Source organism: Lathamus discolor, chromosome 2 (assembly GCF_037157495.1).
Source record: "Lathamus discolor isolate bLatDis1 chromosome 2, bLatDis1.hap1, whole genome shotgun sequence".
NCBI classification, from domain to species: domain Eukaryota; kingdom Metazoa; phylum Chordata; class Aves; order Psittaciformes; family Psittacidae; genus Lathamus; species Lathamus discolor.
The window spans coordinates 51,326,441-51,346,988 of NC_088885.1; positions in this window are offsets into that span (position 1 = coordinate 51,326,441).

The window sequence follows — 20,548 nt, forward strand, 5'->3', positions numbered from 1 at the left end:
CATTTGGCATAGCACAACGTATCTCGAGGTGGGTCTCCGTTTGCTACTGAAACTGAGAGGATGTAAAGGTTCTGCATGAAAACAAAGCAGTTTCCCGAAGATGTCTTTAACAGTTCCTTTTTCTGATCATTATTTTTCAAGAATACAAGTTGACAAATGCATTGCAACTATGAGGAACATGTAAGCTGAAGTAAAGATTGTGCTGGAGGAAGATCGAAACCTAGTAGTATATACAAATCCATTCTGCTTTTGTAATTCATTCTCCTGCTAAAATGAAGGAGTCTGAAGAAGACACTACCGACCTCCACTTCTCTAGGACTACAGCAAGTCTGGCCCTCATTGGCCATGCTCTAGAGCATTGTCCTTTGGAAGTATGAAAATAGAAAGGAAAAATTTCTTTGCCCGTCTTCTGCTTACCAATTGTGCAGACTTATTTTTCCCCAAGTACATCCATTGTTACACTTTCAAAATGAAATCAGCATCTAATCCATCCATGAGTAATTTAACTTGTAGGAAATAAAGAACAAAAAGAGTGCTTTTAGATAAATCCTAATTAATTGTACATGCAAATGTCTTGGATGGATGTGGTCATGCAATTCAATTAGATGACTAATTATGTTGGAATTATAATACCATATTTAAATAGATAAACACACATAAAAGTGCCTGCCCAGGAGTTTGAATGCTGGAGACTTGGATAGAATCATTTTTTGGCTCTTTAGTGCCACCTGTTGAAAACTGAAAACGAATGCAAATGAAACTGTGCGCCAGTTAGACATCCATTTAGAAGGGCAATGTCCATTTGCTTGGCAAGTGTGAAAGAGTCATAATCTTCATAAACTTAACAGCTGGGATGGAAGTATTCGAAACACAGTTGTCACCCTACAAAAGAAATCATAACATACCATTGAAGATGCTGGGAATACGGAGCTCTTCGGATATGTGACACGTTCATAGTTTCACATCTATTCAAAAAATGAACTGATTTCCCTTTTTGCCAGTAAGTTGTCACAGGGAATATGTCAAAATAGGCATCCTGATTACAGAAGACTCCTCTTCCATGAGCAAATCCATAGCAGTACTTCCCTGCTAGTTAAGAACAAGGTTATCACTGCATTATTCATGCAGAGTTTTGCTGGAACCAGACTGACCACTTGTAGAGTACTGTGCTATGCAACATAAGGAAGGGAAAGTACCTGCTGTGTGTGTGGGAAACAAGCAAGACTGAATTCAATAGAAGTAGCTCTGCTAGTATGTTGTGCCCAGCTGTGACAACAAGGTGGCCAAGTTGCTGACCTCATCTTAGAGGTTAAAAGAGCAGATCAATGCAAAACGAGTCCTAGAAGTTCAGTATTTCTTGTCTGCTTTACTATTTTACTCTGAAAAGAGTATCCGTTTTAGAGTACATTTCCCTGTTGGTTTTAATTTTTGATCAAGTTCAATTAAAAATGCACAATGTGGCCAGATCTCAGGCCTAGCCTATGTATGTTCTTCATCATGGTAAAAATGTCTAACGGTTTGCGAACAAAAAATAATGCAAAATTTCTTATTAAAGAAATCAAATCTATTCCTTGTGCAAAACCACTCATTTCATCCCATTACCTACAATGTGAAAAGACACTCTGCTAATTAAAAGAGAACAATAAGCTTGATAGCAAAGGTAAATAGTAAAGGTAAATCATGTGGCTACTTCACAGGCATCCCGTTGTAAAACCTGGTAGAATGGCTTGGTGAAGTGGAGCTTCAGGTGAAAAAAGGACATCCTGGTACAGCAGGATAAACCATGATGGAGACTGTAGAGAATGCAGGGAAGCTAGAACAATGTAAGCGTGTTCTGTACTCCTCAATCTCTCTCCAGCTCTGGAGGAATCTCAATCAAGGAAAGGCAGTAAGGGTTTAAAGCCAGTAAGTTTTCCTTTCGTTGTGGACTTCAAGCAGTTTCATATTGATAAAACCCATGATCTCAGTCTCTTGCCTCTAGCTCGACTGTGCCTTAAAACATAAGGGTTCTTGCACATCATTATCTAGAGGCTGAAGGAACAAAACCCGCTACCAGGGCTGGGCACAGAAAAATGATCTCATCTATTTCAGAGGGTATGTTAGGTTTTTCAAAATATGGTCTCATTATCAACAGCAACAATCCTCCCCAGATATTAAAAGCCACCAAATAGAAGATGGCAAGCCCAAGCCCCACAGCTGTGCACCTATCTAGCTGTGGTAGGGCTTCCATTCTTTCCCTTAGGACATCCACAGGGTAAGCTGGGCAGCTGAGGGACAAGACTTAAATTCTGCAAATGTCAGGCTAAAACAGATGGATCATCTTCAATTCCCTGCCTTTCTTTTAAGCAGCCTTCCCCACAAATTTAATCAAAACATATTATTAAATCCAAGTATTACTATTGTCTACAGCATTTCTGACCTCTCTGGTTGACTTTCACTTACATTGACAGATTAGGTTGCCCAGATGTTTGTCCAGGTGTCACATTCACAAAATTGCCAAAATAAGGGGTGTGTTCATCTATTTGGCTGGGCTTTCGAACATTTCTATGTAGGTATTTAAAAGGATAATAAGATACAGAAATCATTCCACCCAAATGAAAGTAAACCTTTGTCTGAAACATCAACTTTGAGATCATGAGCAACCTTAAGCACAATATTTTTGGCACAAAATACTTCCTGTTTCAATTTTAATCCTTTTTAAACATTATTCTTTTCCAGTTAAACACCTGTTTTAGCCTTACAGAAGCTGATTCTATAGAATTATATTCAATACCCATTATTCTTCCAAGTGGGAAAAAAAATCAGAAAGAATAGCAGAATCGCTATTATGACAGTAACATTTTATTATGGAGTATCTTTTGGAAGAAAAAAGGTAAGTTGGTGGCTTTGACAGATAATTATGGACTGCTATTACACAGCAGAATATCTTGAAAAAATTAAAATACATAAAATGTCTTTCACGTTTAAAATAAATGCCAGCTACATTTTCCTCAGTTAATTGACTTATGAATTCAATGAAGCAGACTTCTTTTAAATGTAAAACATGCATTCTTTGGGTTTCTTGCAATCTTTATGTTAAAAATATTCTAAATATTGCTTTCATGCATTATTTGGCTCTTGAGGAGAATTGTTTGGAAATGATTCAACACATTTAATCCTGTTTGTCTTTGTAATGGAAAATGAGAAAAGATTTCACAGTAAAACACACAATTGGACTAATATTTTATTTCTCTACTAATATGGTTTGAAAATACGATTTCTGGATTAAGCACAAATATACAGCACACAAAAGGTGCTTTTTGATTATTTGTAGTGCATTTACATTGTGACATCCACCTTTACTCATAAGTAATTTGGAAAACTTTTGTTGCTGGCTATATTGTGCTGTCTCAATTTCTGGGCTCCTGTAGAAGACAACCTCAAGCTGTTTTTGCAGCCTCACAAAAAGCAGACATTTATTTTTGCTAAAACTAATCCGTTTACATGCTGTGTCCTACCCATGTACTTCCCGCAAGTTTATCTTGAAGAAAAGTTAAATAACCTATTTCAGATCTTCATCCTTATCTTAAGGGAGCTATCAGCTTTCACTGTATTGAAGATGATTTTACCAGTACACCCAATATACAGAGGGTTGTTTCAAACTAGACAAGACGAAATCTCCTCAGTATTTGCATTTGCATTCATATTCACCTGGGGGTTTGTTAGCTGGTGCAATGTTGGGAACAGAAAAATTATAACAGTAATGGGATAAAGCAAAGTAACTTACCAAAACCCCAGGGTCTCTACTGGACTGAGATAACTTGTTCCATCAAAAAAATAAATGGAAAAACTATTCTCTTTCTCTCTTTTCTCCAAACACAACAATTATTAAAAGAATCTACTCTGAGCTTGTCTCTTTTGTGGTATCCCATTAGGAGCAGCTGTCACCTCTAGCAAATAGCAGAAGTATCTCCTGCAAGGCTTTATGGGAGAGAGAAAGAATTGGAGGGTAGATGGCAAACAGCATTTCTAGCACTCATTCCTCATCATTCACTGATCACCTTTCAATTTTTCTATTCCTGAAGGACAGGAATTGCTATACTGGGAGTACCAACTTGAAAGATCTGTTTGGATGTCATCTAAAGAGGTTTGTTTAGTGCATGCTGAGGATGCTGTGATCCTCGCCTGCTATTCAACATGGTAACAGTCCTGGTACATGACAGCAACTTAGTCTACTTCGCAACACAGGGATTTCACCGATTTCAGTTTAAAAAAAAAAAAAGCTATTATTAAATTCCATCTACATGTACTATGCACTAAAGGTACCGGACATGTTAACGGAATGAAAAGCCTGAGAAAAAAATTAAGCTAATAAATAATTGAAGCTCAAAGTAAGCAGGTGAATTTATTCATATTTTGTTTTGCAGGTAGTAGGTTTACCCAGTGCTAACTTGGACCACATCTACAAATGATGGTGATAAAAACACACTCCTGTGTTTCAGTTGATACACATCAGAGAACTCCACTACCAAACCAAAAACCACACTCAAACATGTTCCTGGGAGAAAAGTAGGCTAAAGATATTGTCTCTCTACTTCCAGACAGGGCCTGTTCATTGTGGCTGGTGTAGATGATTATCTCAGATCCAAATCCAGTAGGAATAACCTAAGCAGCTGCCTGGAAGACTATGACTGTTCTTAAAAATATAGTAGCTGTTGCCTATTCACAGCTGTTATTTTCAAAGACGTTGTTAATTTGGGGAAGATAATTGTTCTGATTTTTTCTAGTGGAAGAAGTAACTTTATTAGAACGATGAAGCGTAAAAGCCAAGGAATAGGTTTACGTCAGAGTTATAACTATAATCAAAGTTGGACAATGGTATGCAGAATGTTCACCTGCAACTGTGCTCTCAGAATTACCCTGTTTTGAATGTAGAGATTAATAGCACTATGCCAAATAAAGACTGTTGGTCTCTTATTTATCACTGGGATCCACTTTCTTATTACAGACTTTTCTTCTTGATTAGCTCTTCTCTCAAATTTCCTTGTATTTTGTACAAATTCTTTCTGTTGTACGTGGTAGAAACTGACTGATGCCTTTTTGCTCTGCCTCCAGTCCTGTGGCAAGCTGCCAGGACAGCCTGCTGATACATAAGACCCTGTTCAGAATCATCTTAAAGTACCTGATGTATGTCTCTATCTTCTTCTGAAGCAGACAATCCACTGATCTGTGTGAACAACAGGGACAGCAATGAAATACTAGGATTTCAACAGCAACTCACTTCTAGTATTTGCTCTAGATCACGTTACTGACCCTACATTCACCAAAATAAGCAATTGTTTATGTTAATACATATGTTTTTGGATTCACATACAAAGGAGCTTCCCTTTTAAACAAGATGGACTGGATTCCTGATGACAGCCCAGGTGAGTAGCACCGCAGAGATGATGACCTGGGATGGGCAGCAGCAGCAACAGTGCAAACCTGATCCTGTGTTCTTAGGACTTTTACAGCATCAGGGGTCTTATGGCTGTTAACAGCTTTAGGTGCAACCATGACTCTGTGGTTATGTTCACTGTGAACCAAAAACAATTTAGAATAATCTCTCCACACCTGCCATTCTCTGCTTGCACACGTTAATTACTCCATGCATTTGCAGCGTGACTGGCTGAGACCTTACTTCTACTCAGTGTGATGCTTCGTTCCAGATTCATTTATGACATATTTTTCATACTCAGGATGTTTCTTGGGGGCCCGAATCAGAGTATGGCCTTTTCCAAATACAGTACAAATGCATAGCTATAAAGAGACTTTGTAAGAGTACTTTACCAAGAAAGAAAAATCTGAGACAAGGAAGAGGTGAGCACAGATCGCCAGAGTTGTGCCTTTACCACTTCGCCTTGATCATGATTTTTCCACAGATGTTTACTTGGCGGTGTACAGACTTGCTTGATGAAGACCTTGGATTTCTTTGGTCATAACTCAGTTTGGAAGTGGCCACAATCAAACATTACCTCTCAAATTAATTAGATCCTCAAAACGTAGCGAAAGGCCTTGAAATGATACCACCATTGCCAAGGTAAACCATCTTCCCAAAAGCCAACCATTCATTTTATACAGTCAGAATCACTAGACCATTATCACATACCATACATGTAAAATCCCTCTTTATAAATGGTAATTCATCACTATTCCTGCTGGACCTTAAGCTATGCTCATCAATAGAACATTAAAACTTCAGGGAAACAGAACAGCAGCTTACCCCCCCACAGTCCAAGTAGTAGACAATTTGCCCCAAAATCATGAGTGTATTTGCCTCACAAGAGTTAATGGCATGACTTGTGGCAGCATTTTCATAGAAAGCTAATCTTGCAAACTTGACTTGTCAGTCTGAGATGTTGTTTTATCTGCAGCAGTGAGTGGAGCGGAGAGCACAGCTGAAACGTGAACTCTGACAAATGCAGACAAGAAAGCATTTGCAGCCACTGTCTGTTTGGTGCAAAGTTTTGGTTCATTAGCCTTGAAATGTTTCATTAACAGAGTGCTTTTGGTATGCTATAAACAAACCGTGAGTGCCCTTGCATGAAACAGCACCCTGTAAAAAATGAACGTGGTTTATACCCTTTTGCAAAATATTTAGAAAGGGAATGACAAAGTTAAGCAATGGTCATATTTGTGTGATCTAAACAAAAGAGTAACATTGTGGTAACAAGCACCTAAAAATACATCTGCTCATTTCTAGTTCTCCCAGCGCTATGGTTTTGTTTGCAGCTCAGAAATACAGTTCTCTCTACCTTTTGTATTCTTTTTCAAAATGTTTAAAAAAAAAGGAAAAATACATAAATACATACTGGTGCATTTAAGTGTTCTTAAAACTATTTAAGGCCAAAACGTCTTTTTACATCTGATCTAAACTAGTTCATGCCCATCCCTGGTCTTGTATGTAAAGGTCAAATATTGCAATTTTTATTCTGGCAGAGCTTTCAGTGAAGGCGTACGTTTTTTGTGGTACAAAAACACAAGCTCCAGCAAACCAAACTGAATACAGATGGAGTTTTGCCAGGAGAAAAGACTTTGTAAGGAGAGATTTTTTTTGGATCAAATAAGCATATAGAAATAATAAATAAAAAAAAGACATAAACAAACAAGCAAACAAACAAAACCTGATCTGAATCATAGACCAGATTTTAAACACAATCTTCTCTGAGATTAGAGAAAATTTTGCTCCTCATTCCAGGCTTTATGATATTTACTCACATATTTTGACAACAAATTGTCCTGGTTCAGGGCAACGAAGAAGCCAAAAATGTTCTAATACAATGAAGCCCAGTGTTCTCCTTGAAGTACTTGAACCCATGAAAAAAAGGCAATGTTTTCCGACTGTCTTTAGTTGTGGACAGCAATTAACTTTATAAAAAGTCAGCATACAAACAAGATCTCATATAAGAGACTTCATAATACTTTGAAAATGTGTCCCTCTGTTTTGTGAATCTCTCTTTTAAAATGGTTTGAGTGAAACGACAGATCCTAAACAGATAATCCTGTGTATTAACCTTAAGAGGGGTCGGAGCAGAAGGCATAAATACAAGCAATACCTAAATTACCTTGGATGACTCAGCTAGGCCTAAATATTTTGCAGAACTTAACTTTTTAGCTCCTTATTCTATGCAAAAGTTTGAAATAATATCAGCATTACTAGGTCAGCTAACACAAGGTCGAATATAGTTTGAGAGAAGTTACAGAATTGACACATATTTTGCACAGACACAAGACTCCCTGCCAGGTTCCACGTTGTGCCTTCTTAGTTCATTCCAAAATCTTCACTGGTGTGCCCATTTCAGTGAGATAAACAGCAGCAACTGCTTTTCAGGATCTGTGACTATTTATCAGTGTAAGTATATCTGTGACTTGGATGTACCTTTCCATACCTAGAAAAGCCCACAGCACTGGGGGTCACAGCAAGTACCATGAGAAATGGGGAATAATCTTCTAAGTCTTCAATTCAGTTAAATTTCCAATGAGGTCAGCAATAGGTTTGGGTACAGAACTAGGTCCTTTGCTCTGGACATTTTTTTTGGGATTTAAATTGTACTTTATCAAATCAAACTCTTTTGTAAGGGATAAATTCTGTTTCAGATAACTTCAGAAGAAGAAACAGAAAAGGGATTGGGGAGGGGGCAGTGATGGGGGGAATTTGGCTTTAAGTCTTTGCTATGTAAGTGACCATATAACACTTTATTTGCATATCTAGCATTTAAAGGGTTACGCATGTAATTATTTAACGTAACTCCAAATAAGCTGTTTGATTTTCTTTCATCATGAGCCAAACATTAGGCTTCGAAAGGAATTCCTTTAAACTTCAATAATATAAAGGCACATGGCAATGTGAAAGTTACAACCCTAGCTTAAATGAATCAGACATAAAAGTATTTATGACTGATATTCTCTGAATATACCAACTTCAGACACTTTAATGTCTAGTTCTGCTGTACAGGGATAGGTACAGGAATATCAGGCATTGCACATCTGCAGAACTCTTACTTTCAAGCAAAGCAGAGTCCAGTGCCTAAACTTCTTTCTGTTTTAAGAAAAAAAGCCAACATAACAAGCCACACCAGGCCGTCAGCACCTGAAGCAAGTAAAAGCAATTCCTTTATGAACTTCCCACCAGTTATTTGTTTTGTGAGGCTCATGGAGAAAAAAGAATAAAAAAAGCTAGTGAAAAAACACTGTGTCCCAGTGAAAAGCATTACACATGAAAGAGAGAAAGAAATGAACTGAATGTTGTTTTTTCTTGATGAAATAGCAGATTGGATCTTAGGCTTTTTACAGACTCTAGCACAGGTGATCATCATTTGTTCTGTCAAAAGCATTTTCAATGACATGACCAGAACAATGCAGCTGTGATTACAAGGATCAGCATAGATTGAAAGATACTCAGGGCATTTACCAAAGGGATATTTATAGCAGTGCTAAAGACATTTGCTTTTTTAAACAGACTCACAAATTCTAGGATCAGAAGATTTGAAACCAGGGTTGCTCCATTTGGTTTTGCATTTGCCATGATAACCTGCACAGCCACGTCCTCTCACAAATGAAGGCTGAACATGCCAGTTGAAATGTTATTGTCGTGAAGTCAAATCCAAATGCTGAAGAGGAAAATTGAGATAGTATTCACTGTGAACTTTGATGTGAAGCATCACAGTTTTTGGAGGACAGCCATACCTTTGATCTTGCAGAAATTGTGAGGAATCAACCACCTTGAATCCCAGTCGTTCAGCAGGTGATTTATGATGTTATACTATAACTGAAAGGACTTTTCCAAAAGTCATGTAACCAGCAAAAAAAAAAAAAAAAACCCAAACAAAAAACACCCAAAAAACCCACAACAAAATCAATACAGAGTTTTAACAAAAATACAAGCAATTCTCGTAGCGTGCAATGTAAAGTTCATAGCAGACTCTTAATTTTCTGGAAGAAACTCAGAGACACCCAAGCTTCAAAATTAGCCTGCCTGACTTATAACAACACTGGAGTAGATAAATGCAGCCATCTGGGTGCTTTGACTAATAGACTATGCTTTGTCTGTGCAGATAGGCACTGGGCTAGGATCATGCAAGGCAAAGAGGAGGCAGAGCCTGGTGGAAGGAGCATATCCTGATGGTAGACTGGCTCCCTAAAGCCTTCCTTTGGCAGGAGGGAGTGGACAACAGCTGCAAGGCAAAGGCTGCCAACTATAATTCTCTTAATTAGTGGATAATTATCAAGCAAGGAGGTTAACAAGAGCAGGGACTGTGTTTACTGTAAAGGGTTGCCCTGTGCATACACATCCTCCTTCCCTGGTGGCTCAGGAAGCTGTCACTGGCAGCACTGCTTCAAACCCTAGTGGCACAGCCACTGTCAGGCATGTGGGGAGGTCCCTCCAGGACAGACCCTCTGGTAGCTGCCAGAGACACTTCCCTGAGCAGCTTGTGTGAAGACAGAGAGAAGTGTCTGGGGTTTGGCATCTCCTACCAGCAGAGCCTGGCACCCCACGTCCCTCACACTGCTGATGAGATGGCTCCACGGATGGGTTGCTCTCATGCACCCTCAGCCAGCATGTCTTTCAAATGAAGTTCACTTACAGCTTGTCTGGCCTTTCCAAATAGCTGCATTTTGTTTATGTTAAAGAAAATGTTCCTGAAGCACATTCTGCTGTTTTCCCTGAGGTGGCCATAGTATGGGTGCTCACAGTACCAGAAAATACCAAGCAAGGTAGATTTTACGTGCTGTCCCACGCTTAAGATTAGAATTCTTTTACCTCAGTCAGTGATTCCTCCTATACCAGAAGTGAGCAGAAGCTTCAGAAGCTTTAGATTTGAGATATCTTGTTTTAATGATGCTCAGTGAAATGAATTTCAAGATCAGTGTGAGCAAGAACAGAGCTGCTTGAATAACTGTGTTACAGTTGTGTGGCCAAACTAGAAAGAGAAAAACAAAGACCATGACATTAATCTAGAAGAGAGGAAGGACTCTTTCATTATACTTTTCTTTAGCAATTAAGTTCTTCTTTCAGAGCATAAGCAGTACCCGTAAGGAATTTTTTTCAATGTAGAACTGAACTATGCATTGAACTTATTTTTTTCAGACAGAATATAATCCCTGAATTCTGTTTAACCAAGATCCATCAATATTTTCAGACAAACTGTGTGTTGTGGATACAGAATATTCAAAGTCACCTAGCTCTAGTTGAAACACCAGTTCCTTACAAACATATGTGTCATGGATTATATTGTCTTTTTGTAGTTTTAACTTATTTTTATTTGAACTCCAGGCTGTGAATTTCCTCGTGATGAGTATTTGTTCTTTATAATTTCAGACTTGTTATGTTTCTTGAGGCTGTGGATCTATCTTCCCAGAGAATTTTGCTGGGTTAAGTTTCAAATTTTTCAAAGAGTCTTTTTGGATAAAATTACTACCTGTATCCTACAGCAAGTAGATTTTGATGTCATGGCTTTTTTTTCCTTTTTATTTTTGGAGATTTGTAGGATACAGGTAAAATTTAGTAATAAAACTTCTCGGTGCTTTGAGATTATCCTGCCATAAAGCTTCCTGCTAAAATACATGGTAGGCATGTCTTAAGAGAAATCATATGCAAGAACATGACTCGATCAGCATCCCAGTGAGATACAGGATATTTTTTAGCTAGGGAGTTAATGGATGATGATACTATATTTGGCCAGCAGAAATAATGACACACTTTCCCTGGTCTACAAGAACTACTCCCACATTGATTTTAACTTAATATCTCCCTCATTAGGAACCTGCACAGAAGTTTGGCAGAAATACCCAAGACACTTATTGGATCATTCTCTGGTAATAATAGATATTGCTTTTTTTCCTGAGAATGTACAGGCTAAGGTAATCATAAAAAGGATAGCCTTGAAACAAAAGCTTTTTACAAAATACAGATTTTTATCAACTCCATCACTGTTGAGGTTAAATATTTTATGGAGCTAAATAAAACTCGGACTTCTCCACTTTCGCATTGTGGGATGCAGTAAAAGCTTAAGAGCCTGATTTGCCCCACTGCCGAATGACATCCATTACACGTGAAATGCCCTACACTTCACAGTGGACTCTGGCTCTGATATGATCAGACTCCCAAAGCCCAGGTAATTTGATATACAATTTCAAAATGGAAAAGTCCCCCCCAGGAGCTGGGAGTGGCTCTTCTGGGGACCTGCTGTGGTTGAAGAACTGGATCCACACGTTCACTGGCCAAAATGCCATAAAGCACTCATGGTTTTCCTAAAATTGAACCAAGCACTTAAATATCTTTCTACTTAACAAAGCATCTGCGCTAATTCCATTGAACTGTACAGGATGTAACTACTGGCTTAAGCGCTAAACTTGGGCCTTGGATATGTCAAGCCAAACAACCGCTGGCACTTGAGTGCTGTAAGCCCTTCTGATGGGATAATGAAGGTATCATCAGGCTCATTCCACGCCTGGGAGACCAGGAGGACAGTCAGTTGATTGCTCTTGTAGCTAAGAAAGTGACAAAACTAGTCAACGGTAACACAACTGAGACTAATAACCTGACTAATAACTCATTGCCTGATTGGTTTTTTTTAAGTGCACTCATGAAAATTAAAGCTCTGGATCTGAGGTATGAAACCATTATCTATACAACAGCTCACAGAAAGGGTTATCTAATAACATAAGAAATCTATTAGACCCAGTGGAAGCAAGAACTAAAGGAAATAAATCATGCAATAATGGTAAATCAGATCTCTAATTATGGCATCATACAGGAGGCCAGAAGAGAAATACATCCCTAGGACCACTACAAGGTATTTCTTGTCCTCTCTCTCATATTAGAAGCATTCAGTCGTATCCTCCTGTCTAAATCCCATCAATACCACAGTAATTTCTGAACAAAAACTGGTGTGCCTAACTAACGACTAACAATCACCAGTATAAGCCATTTCTTCTAAACTGCTCTAAGTCAAGGATCCTCACATATTTTTCTCTGCCACTGATGCTGGAAATCCCTCACCAAAAGCCTGTGTGGTCAGAGTAGCTTCAAGCTCCCTGCAACTCCTTCATAACTGGCCAGCCCTGCATGTGATGGAGACAAGCCCACTGCTGGTGTCTGTTTCTACACACTCTTTCGTTATGTTTGCAGATCCCTTCTCTGAGCAGTAGCCTGAGCTGAGACCTCAAAGACTAAAGCAAGCAAGAGCAGATCCAGGAGGAACTAAGGCATATTTCACTTCCTCTCAGTTCAAAGACAGGAAAAAATCACGTGGCAGTAGGACCCCAGAGCAAAGTATTTTATTTCTCCACTGCTCTCATGCAAGACCTCAGGCAAAGCCACTTCATTCTGTTTCAGCTTTGAGTTTTGCCAGCGTTAGTGTGCAAGTGTGGATTCATCTGAGAGGGAAAGACTTTTGTGTTGTTTAGCGCCCTCATTTAGACATTGGTTGCAGCACTATCCCCTGAGTACCCAAGGCCACCACCATTCCTTCCTACCCCACACCAGAAGCTGCATCCCATATCCACAGGCAGATGCAGAGGTGTGTGACCTTCCAGAGATCTGGAAGCCCTATGAGTGCCCTGCAATGCTGGTATGCTGTCTCCGAAGCACTCTCCAGGTGGCTGAGTGGATCTGCCTGGCATACCAAGCTTGCTAAAACAAGTACACCATCAGGAGGAAAACAGTGCGTAGCACCAACAGCACAGTTTAGACTAATCTACAGGTATCCAGGTAAGCATGTCTTGATGCAATTTGCAGGCAAGGTGTTAAGGATCAGATTCATCTCACTTAGCTTCAGTGTCTAAAAGACAGACAACATGACTTTCTCTGTAGTCCCACTTCCAGGTGGAAATGATTTAATCTATTTTGGACCTTTATCGTAGGATGCTTTCATTCTCCCTATTAAGGTGCTTGTCCTTTGTAGACAGAGAGGTGTGCTTGGCTTTCCAACATCTCTTTCTAATCAAGCTACTGCACAGCTTGAGGACACATCCCTTTCCCAGGTTTATGACCTCACTGGTGTATAGTGGACAATCTGTGATACACATATCTATGAGGACCATAAATCATAACTTGATACTATCTAGCTGTCACAAGCACCACTAACTAGCAGTGTGAGTTTTCTCCAGGAGCTACACAGTCCCACAGTAGCTTCTTATTATTTTGTTGGGACTGAGGACACTGTGTACTTGGGAATTGCCCTAGGTGGAAAGACTTCACTCCCATAGATGTGCTCAAAACCAGCCTTGACTCAGTAGAAATGCAACATAAAAATCATTAAAAGCATCTAAATAAAAGTAAATAAACCACAGAGGGGCATAAATAATAGTGCTGAAAACATCATCAGACTTCTAATTTTAGCTCAAGAAAACTGTTGAGAAAACAGTTTATCAAGAAGCCACGATTTCCTTTGCTTTATCTTCACCACTTTTGCATGCGCGACTGTTTTCTTAGAAATTCACTTTGGTCCAAGTCCCGTTATAATTTCTTTTTGCAGTAATCAGCATTTCTCACTGACAGGAGGCCAGTCCACAACACTGTGGTTTTCCATTTAGAGGTCATCTCAGAGGTCTGTGCATTTGTAGACCTGTTTTCAGATGGATTCCTCCACAGGATGAAAGGAGAAGCAAGAACTCTGCAGGTCCACTGCAGATAGAAAGGACCATTCCCCCTCCTCGGCCTCATGTGGAAAGCAGAGTTTGTAAAGGTGTATCTGTATGACTAAAGAATTGCAATTCAGGCTAAATAAAACAGGTCTGAGGCTAAATGACATGACTTGGTCAAATCCATAATGTGCAGCACTTTGTCCTGTGTTTCTTCTGGACCATATTGTGCTGCCAGTGCGGTTCTTAAAACATGATGATCACCCTTGCGTGTTCTTCTGTAGTTCCATGTGCTTGAAATTGTGAGGGTTGTGTTGCTGCCTATCAAGGTGGTGTTTTCATAGCATGAAAACTTTGGTAAGAATGGTTTGCATCAGGTAATGGTATGTGAGTATGTATTTAAGTGTACAAATCCATTTGGGGTAGCACTGAAATACTAAGTAAGGTGGAGTGAGACAGAAAGCTTTCAATCTTACTTGTACTGTCTCTTGGGAATGGCCATGGGCACACGCCATCTCCTGATGGGGACAGGGACATGTCTAATGGGGTGCTGACATGCAATGAAACAGCATAGTGGGGAACCACTAGTCTAATCTGAGCCTGAGCCTGATCCCCAGCCCTGCTTCATTTGCCGACATAAATGTATCTGCAAAGTCAAGATTGCTGTTAAGTGTAAGCTAAGGCCATTTTTCACCCAGAAAAGAGATGACCCAGCGCCCCAAATGACATGTTCAGATGGATACTGACTCCTCAGAAAGAGTTTGCACCCCTATTTCCAGTGAAAAAGTTGTGCAGGAAATAACAGAAAAAAGGTGGCTGTTGGAAGATGAAGCTCATTTTATCTGATGAGAAAATGGCATACATAGAGCTTTACACTGTTTCCTTGCAGTAGGGCAAATTTACCAAAATCTTCAAGCAGTATATCTGAAAACTGATAAAAACCCCAAACCGCTAACCCTTTAACTGAAACCTTTTCCATTTACACAGGAACGAAACAGAATAAACTCCACATTTCCACACTCACATATTACTGTAGACATAAAAATATTCCTGTGGGATCACACAGTCAGAAATCACCTACTCAAGGGGATATGAATGATGACTTCAATAGAAGATGGACATAAATTTTAATTAGTTGGTTATTTGATCTTGTGTTGTTAGTGATGGAGGATCTCAGAAGGGAATTAAGTATGCTTAAGACTGAAATTGCTTAGAACCAAAACACACTGCAAGGTAAGTTGGATGCCACTAAATTAAAAGAAACTTTGAACCAATTAGAGATAAAATAAAATAAAAATGGCAATTACAATCAACCAATCAAATAATGGAACTGAGATCAAACCAGCTATGGGGATAACCGAATTTGTCCTTTACTTAATCAGACCTGCTAAGTATTTTCAAGCAAATTGTAGAAAAAGCTTTAACATTCCTGTGAACTTTATCTTCTGGAAGATACAATTTAGGAATAGAGAAACCAGGTGCTTTTTTTGTTGTTGTTTGTTTCATTTTTTGTTTCTTTAATGTGGTTTTCATTGCATTTCTTCTTCTATTGAGATATCCTAAGCAAAGCATATCTTGTATCATTTATGTACTTTCTTGTTCTTTCTAGTATCCAAGTCTTTCCACCTACTAGCTACTACCTTATATCAGGAATACCTCTAAAGTTGTCACAGCTTCAAAAAAAAAGGAAAGCAAATTATTTATTCTTTTATAGTTTTGCATTCAATAAAATTGTGCATGTGCAGCTTAACATGAGGCTGGGCACATAGGACTGCAGCCTACTTTGGAAAGTGAAGCAGGATCATGAGAAATGCCTGTGCTCCAGCCAGTAATCATCCATGCTGGGAAACTCCTGGCTCGGCACGTGGCACAGTTTTGACTTGTGCCAGGTGTCTCATTTTTCCCTGACAAGGTCTGGGCACGGTTCAGGGGTTGGTGTAGATCAGGTACCACTGCCAATAAGCAGCAGTAGATGCAGCTACTCTTCTAGGGGACAGAGAAAATTAAGCTGCATGGGTTTGAGCCATGCCAGGCTATGCCAGCTGGCCTCCAGGCCAAAGAAAACTCCCATTTATTAGCTACTGTATATCCAGCTTCTACACACAAGTATTTAGACTGTGTTAGCAGCGTGTAATGAAATCAGTCAGTCCTGCCTATCACTGGCATCCATTTTCCTGTTATTCTTAATTTTCAGCATTAAGAAGTTTCTGCCACAATCGCATATGACCTTCTTATCCGCAGAAGGCTTGTCTGAAACTGTCTGCATGGTCTAAATCACATTCTTATTTCATTTCTCCTTTCAAATCCTCCTGTAAATACAATTTCACGTACAGCAACTAAAAGGACCAGTCCTCTTTTCCAATAAATATCAACAGATCCAGATGCAAAAACATGAACATCATAAAAAAGATTCCTCTTAACTCTGAGTACCTAACACCTTTTCCTTTCATCAAAACTTCGACAGTATAGTGTCAATTTACGTCCTGATCTTACATGTCTAGAAGCTTAAATACATGATAGTTCATACTGAAAATATTTTTTCCTCTGTTTTCATTGCTAGAATTCACTAATCTCAGTGCTCCACTGCCTGAGGAAGGAAGGAAGACCTGACCTTTCTTCATTAACGGAAAAAGAACCATCATTTAATTGCATGTTATATTACATATGTTGCTGTTCTCTTCATGTTCAAAGTAAATCAAGTTTCTAATATTTGCAGAACCAAAGTTCTCTGGGCACTGGGTTTAAAACAAAGTGAAGAAGTCATGACATTGTTGGCCCTATATGTATTTCTGCATGTACAAGAGTGTACGTACACTAGTAATAATATGTACATTAGTGATAATAATATGGAGGAAATGCAGTAAAGGAGTAGGAAAATCAAATGTCTTACCATGCTTTATATTTCAACATAGCTGTAAAGTCACAATTATAATTTGGTAAGCACAATGTGAGTCTCTGGCAAAATAAAAGATCACCTCTTAACACACACAAAAAATCTGAATATATGGGCAGAATAATAAAAAAGTGATTCATGAATCAGTAGATAATCCTGAATTTATATAAGGGTCTTTAAAAAAGCAAACTGTGATAGATGAAATAGAGAGAAATTTTTAGTCAAACTACTTCATTCATGGATGATTGGATTTTTAAAGATCCTAATGTTCTTTATAAATTAAAAACTTACAGAAGAACCTCCTATGGGTACTTATACATGGACTGAAAGCAAGTGGGCAAAAACTTTCTTTGTATGTAATACAGATGTGGGAATTGAGGGGATTTTTGGCCAAAGAACTGTTAACAACTTTAATCAAAGTTGCTGCGACAGCCCTAAATTTAATTTAAAAAATAAGTGCAAAAAAATGCATGTACACAGCTGTATTTAAGCCTAATGTTGACGAATCGAGCTCTGAGGACTCATGCAGAGTAGTTAGGACACAGGTCATTAGGTCTTATCTAAAAGATAATCTCCCTACAAATTGGTGGAAGCCCATTGCTCTGGTCACCCAGAACTGGACAAAGCACTGAAGAACATGCTTCAGGAGTAATCCTCTACTGGCAGGGGAAGAGATTAAATGGCCCAGTGGCTTTTTCCATCTTTAGTTGTTATGATTGCACTGTAATCCGACTAGTGCCACTTGCCTGAAGAGGGGAAGAAGACCTCAACCTTGGGGGTAGGGAAGGACACAATATTTCATTGTGTACAATATTTCAGATGCAATTCTTCCCGGAGAGCTCCGCTCAGATTAGTGTTGTTGGGAAAGGTTTATCATTTGCATTCCCATTTCTGCAGTCAACCCAAGTAATATGATTGTGGCATTAAACTTATCCTACAAAAGGTATTTGTTTAAGACATTTCTTTTCCATTATTACTCACACAATGAATGTATGCACTAAGTTTCTAGAAGTCTGCACCAAAAACAACTTTTAAGCCCAGAATCACATTTCCTTCTCCACCGGCCTTAATTCCTCTATTGAAACTTTTTGCTGACTAGTTGAAAGGGGCCGTTCACTCACTTTGCAAAACCCAATATGCGATTTATTCCCACATTTCAAAGGAAGAATGGGAAGCTTTTAAATCTCTACAAAGGAACCGAGAAATACTGATCAAGCCCATCTGACAAGGGGACAGATGTAGGGTGATGAGTGAATTCTGTAAGACGCTTTAAAATTTGGATCAGTGAAGACAAGTGTCTTCCAGGAGTAGCAATTTGATTCTCCCTGGCACAGCTTATTTGGCTGAGGAGAAATGCCGCAGTTCCTCTTTCATTCTTCAAGAAGCATAAACTCCATCTCAACAACGTGGACATGTTATGGTTATCAAGTGCACTGCAAAACAAGGTCATCTGCATTGTGACTTATTAGAGCCTCTAAATCCAAAAAGCCTGAATAACCAATGTATTTGAAACCCTTTCTTACCCAGGAATACTCCTCTTGCAGTTCCCAGTTCTGGAACTGTATATCAACTTTATCTATGTGTTACTCTTCTTGCCCCAGACTTTCTTGAGTTCTCTCCACTGATGTACTATGCACTATATTTTTAACAATAATTTCTCAGACATACCCCTCTCAGCTTTTCACCACAACACGTGGTACTTCCAGCCACACAGCAACAGCATCTATCATGCTTTTAGCTCCCTGCAGAGCCGTATTTTGGTTCTTCTGTTATAACTGAAGGATCTGACTTGGCACTGTTTTGACAATGAATTTTACACAAAATTTCCTATGAGATTCATCCCATTAAAAGTGGGCAGGTTGCCATGACCTTCTGGGTCCCTGATCTATATCAAAGCTGGTACTTCCCTGAGCATTTTTTGTCCTTTTCTGACTTCATTAAGGGTCTTATAGGAGTAGGAATATGCCCACAAAAGACAGAATAAAGATTTTGGACCCCAAAGGAAAAATGTGAGACCCAGCTCTGCTTACATCTTAAGTCCAGTCCATCATTGCAGTTGCACTATGAAAATAGCCATTCTCACCGGGGTAAAATGTGTGTAAAGAGTCAATTTAGGAGTCAGCAGTACTCTACCATAAGAATAGTCAGGTTTTTATTCAGTTGCAAACCACTGGGGGATTTAAGGACACAAACAGCAAGACACAAATGAGTTTGGTAGTTATTTGGACCCAGCAGAGATGATCCCTGTGAGAGGAAATAAAAATCTAGCTGACGAATTTGTTTTTTGCCTTCTGGCTGAGGACAGTTACCGTGTTTTCAGCAAACAGAACTTCCAGTGGTTTTCCCAGAGTAATAAAAATGTCTGTTCCAACATTTCCACTACAAAAAAAAAAAAAAAAAGCTGGGAAGATACGTTGCCTTGACTTTTAGGGAAATACAGGTAATTATTGCAACAAGATTTCTGAAGAGGGTTTCTGTATATACCTTAGAACTGAGGACTTCTGTGGTCATTTTCATGCATAATACATTTTACTGTATTTGACTTTTCAACAAATGAGTCAACGATTTCAAAATGTCACAGCTCTACACTGGAAGCTGTGCAAATAACATGTCCTCACCAGCTTCCCTTTGCACAAAAATAAACCTCACAATAGACAACTGCCCCTGCTATCTTAAAGGCTCTTCTTTGCCCCACATCTTTATTATCATTTCAGATATTATACTGTAGCTGTGGTGAGGACTTGCAGTATTTGCAAGGTAGTGTAAACTGTACTTCCTCCAGTGACTGGTATCTGTGCCTGAGAAAGGAATGTAGTGAGTGATGGAGCTGATCTAACAACATGGGAAGAGTCCTGCCATGTCAGGCTTGCCTTGCATGAAGCTGCCTCACCCTCCAAGGAGTCCAGTGTGTTTTGATGTACAACTGTAATGCAAAATGTGTAGGGTCCTGAGGAATCTTTTCATTTGATCCTATTTGGCCAAAGCAACTTGAAACAAAATAGGTATCCTAACTCTTGAAACAGGAGAAATTTAGAGAGTTATTTCTGTAAATGGAAAATACTTCTGGAAAAGCAACTATAAACATGAAAGGAAGAGGTATCTCTTTTAGTTTGTTTTGTTTGTTTTCTTTCCTCCAAGTGTGCTAAAGGGGGAAAAAAAAAAGATAGGCAGACAGAAAGATGCAGACGGAGATACAGAATGTACCCATTAAGTATCTGCAAGGAATGCTTTATCAGCTTGCTCGTCAGCTGCCGAGTTGTGCATTTGAGGGCATTAGATTCCCAAGAGCGGGGATCTATAGAGGATTCCTACCTTTGGAAAAGAACAAAAACACAGAATAAAAGCCTTAATCTTATAACCCCCAATCTAGCCAACTAAATCCCCAATTAGCAATTCAAACAGATTAATATAGTCCTTCCCTCCATTAAGCATACCCGACATCATGTGGTTGTGTATTTTAAAGTTACATTTTTCTTGTGTGCAGCTTTCTTTCTCACCAAAATTGACAATTCCTTTCAGACCATCCTACTTTCCCATCAACTGGGAATGGAC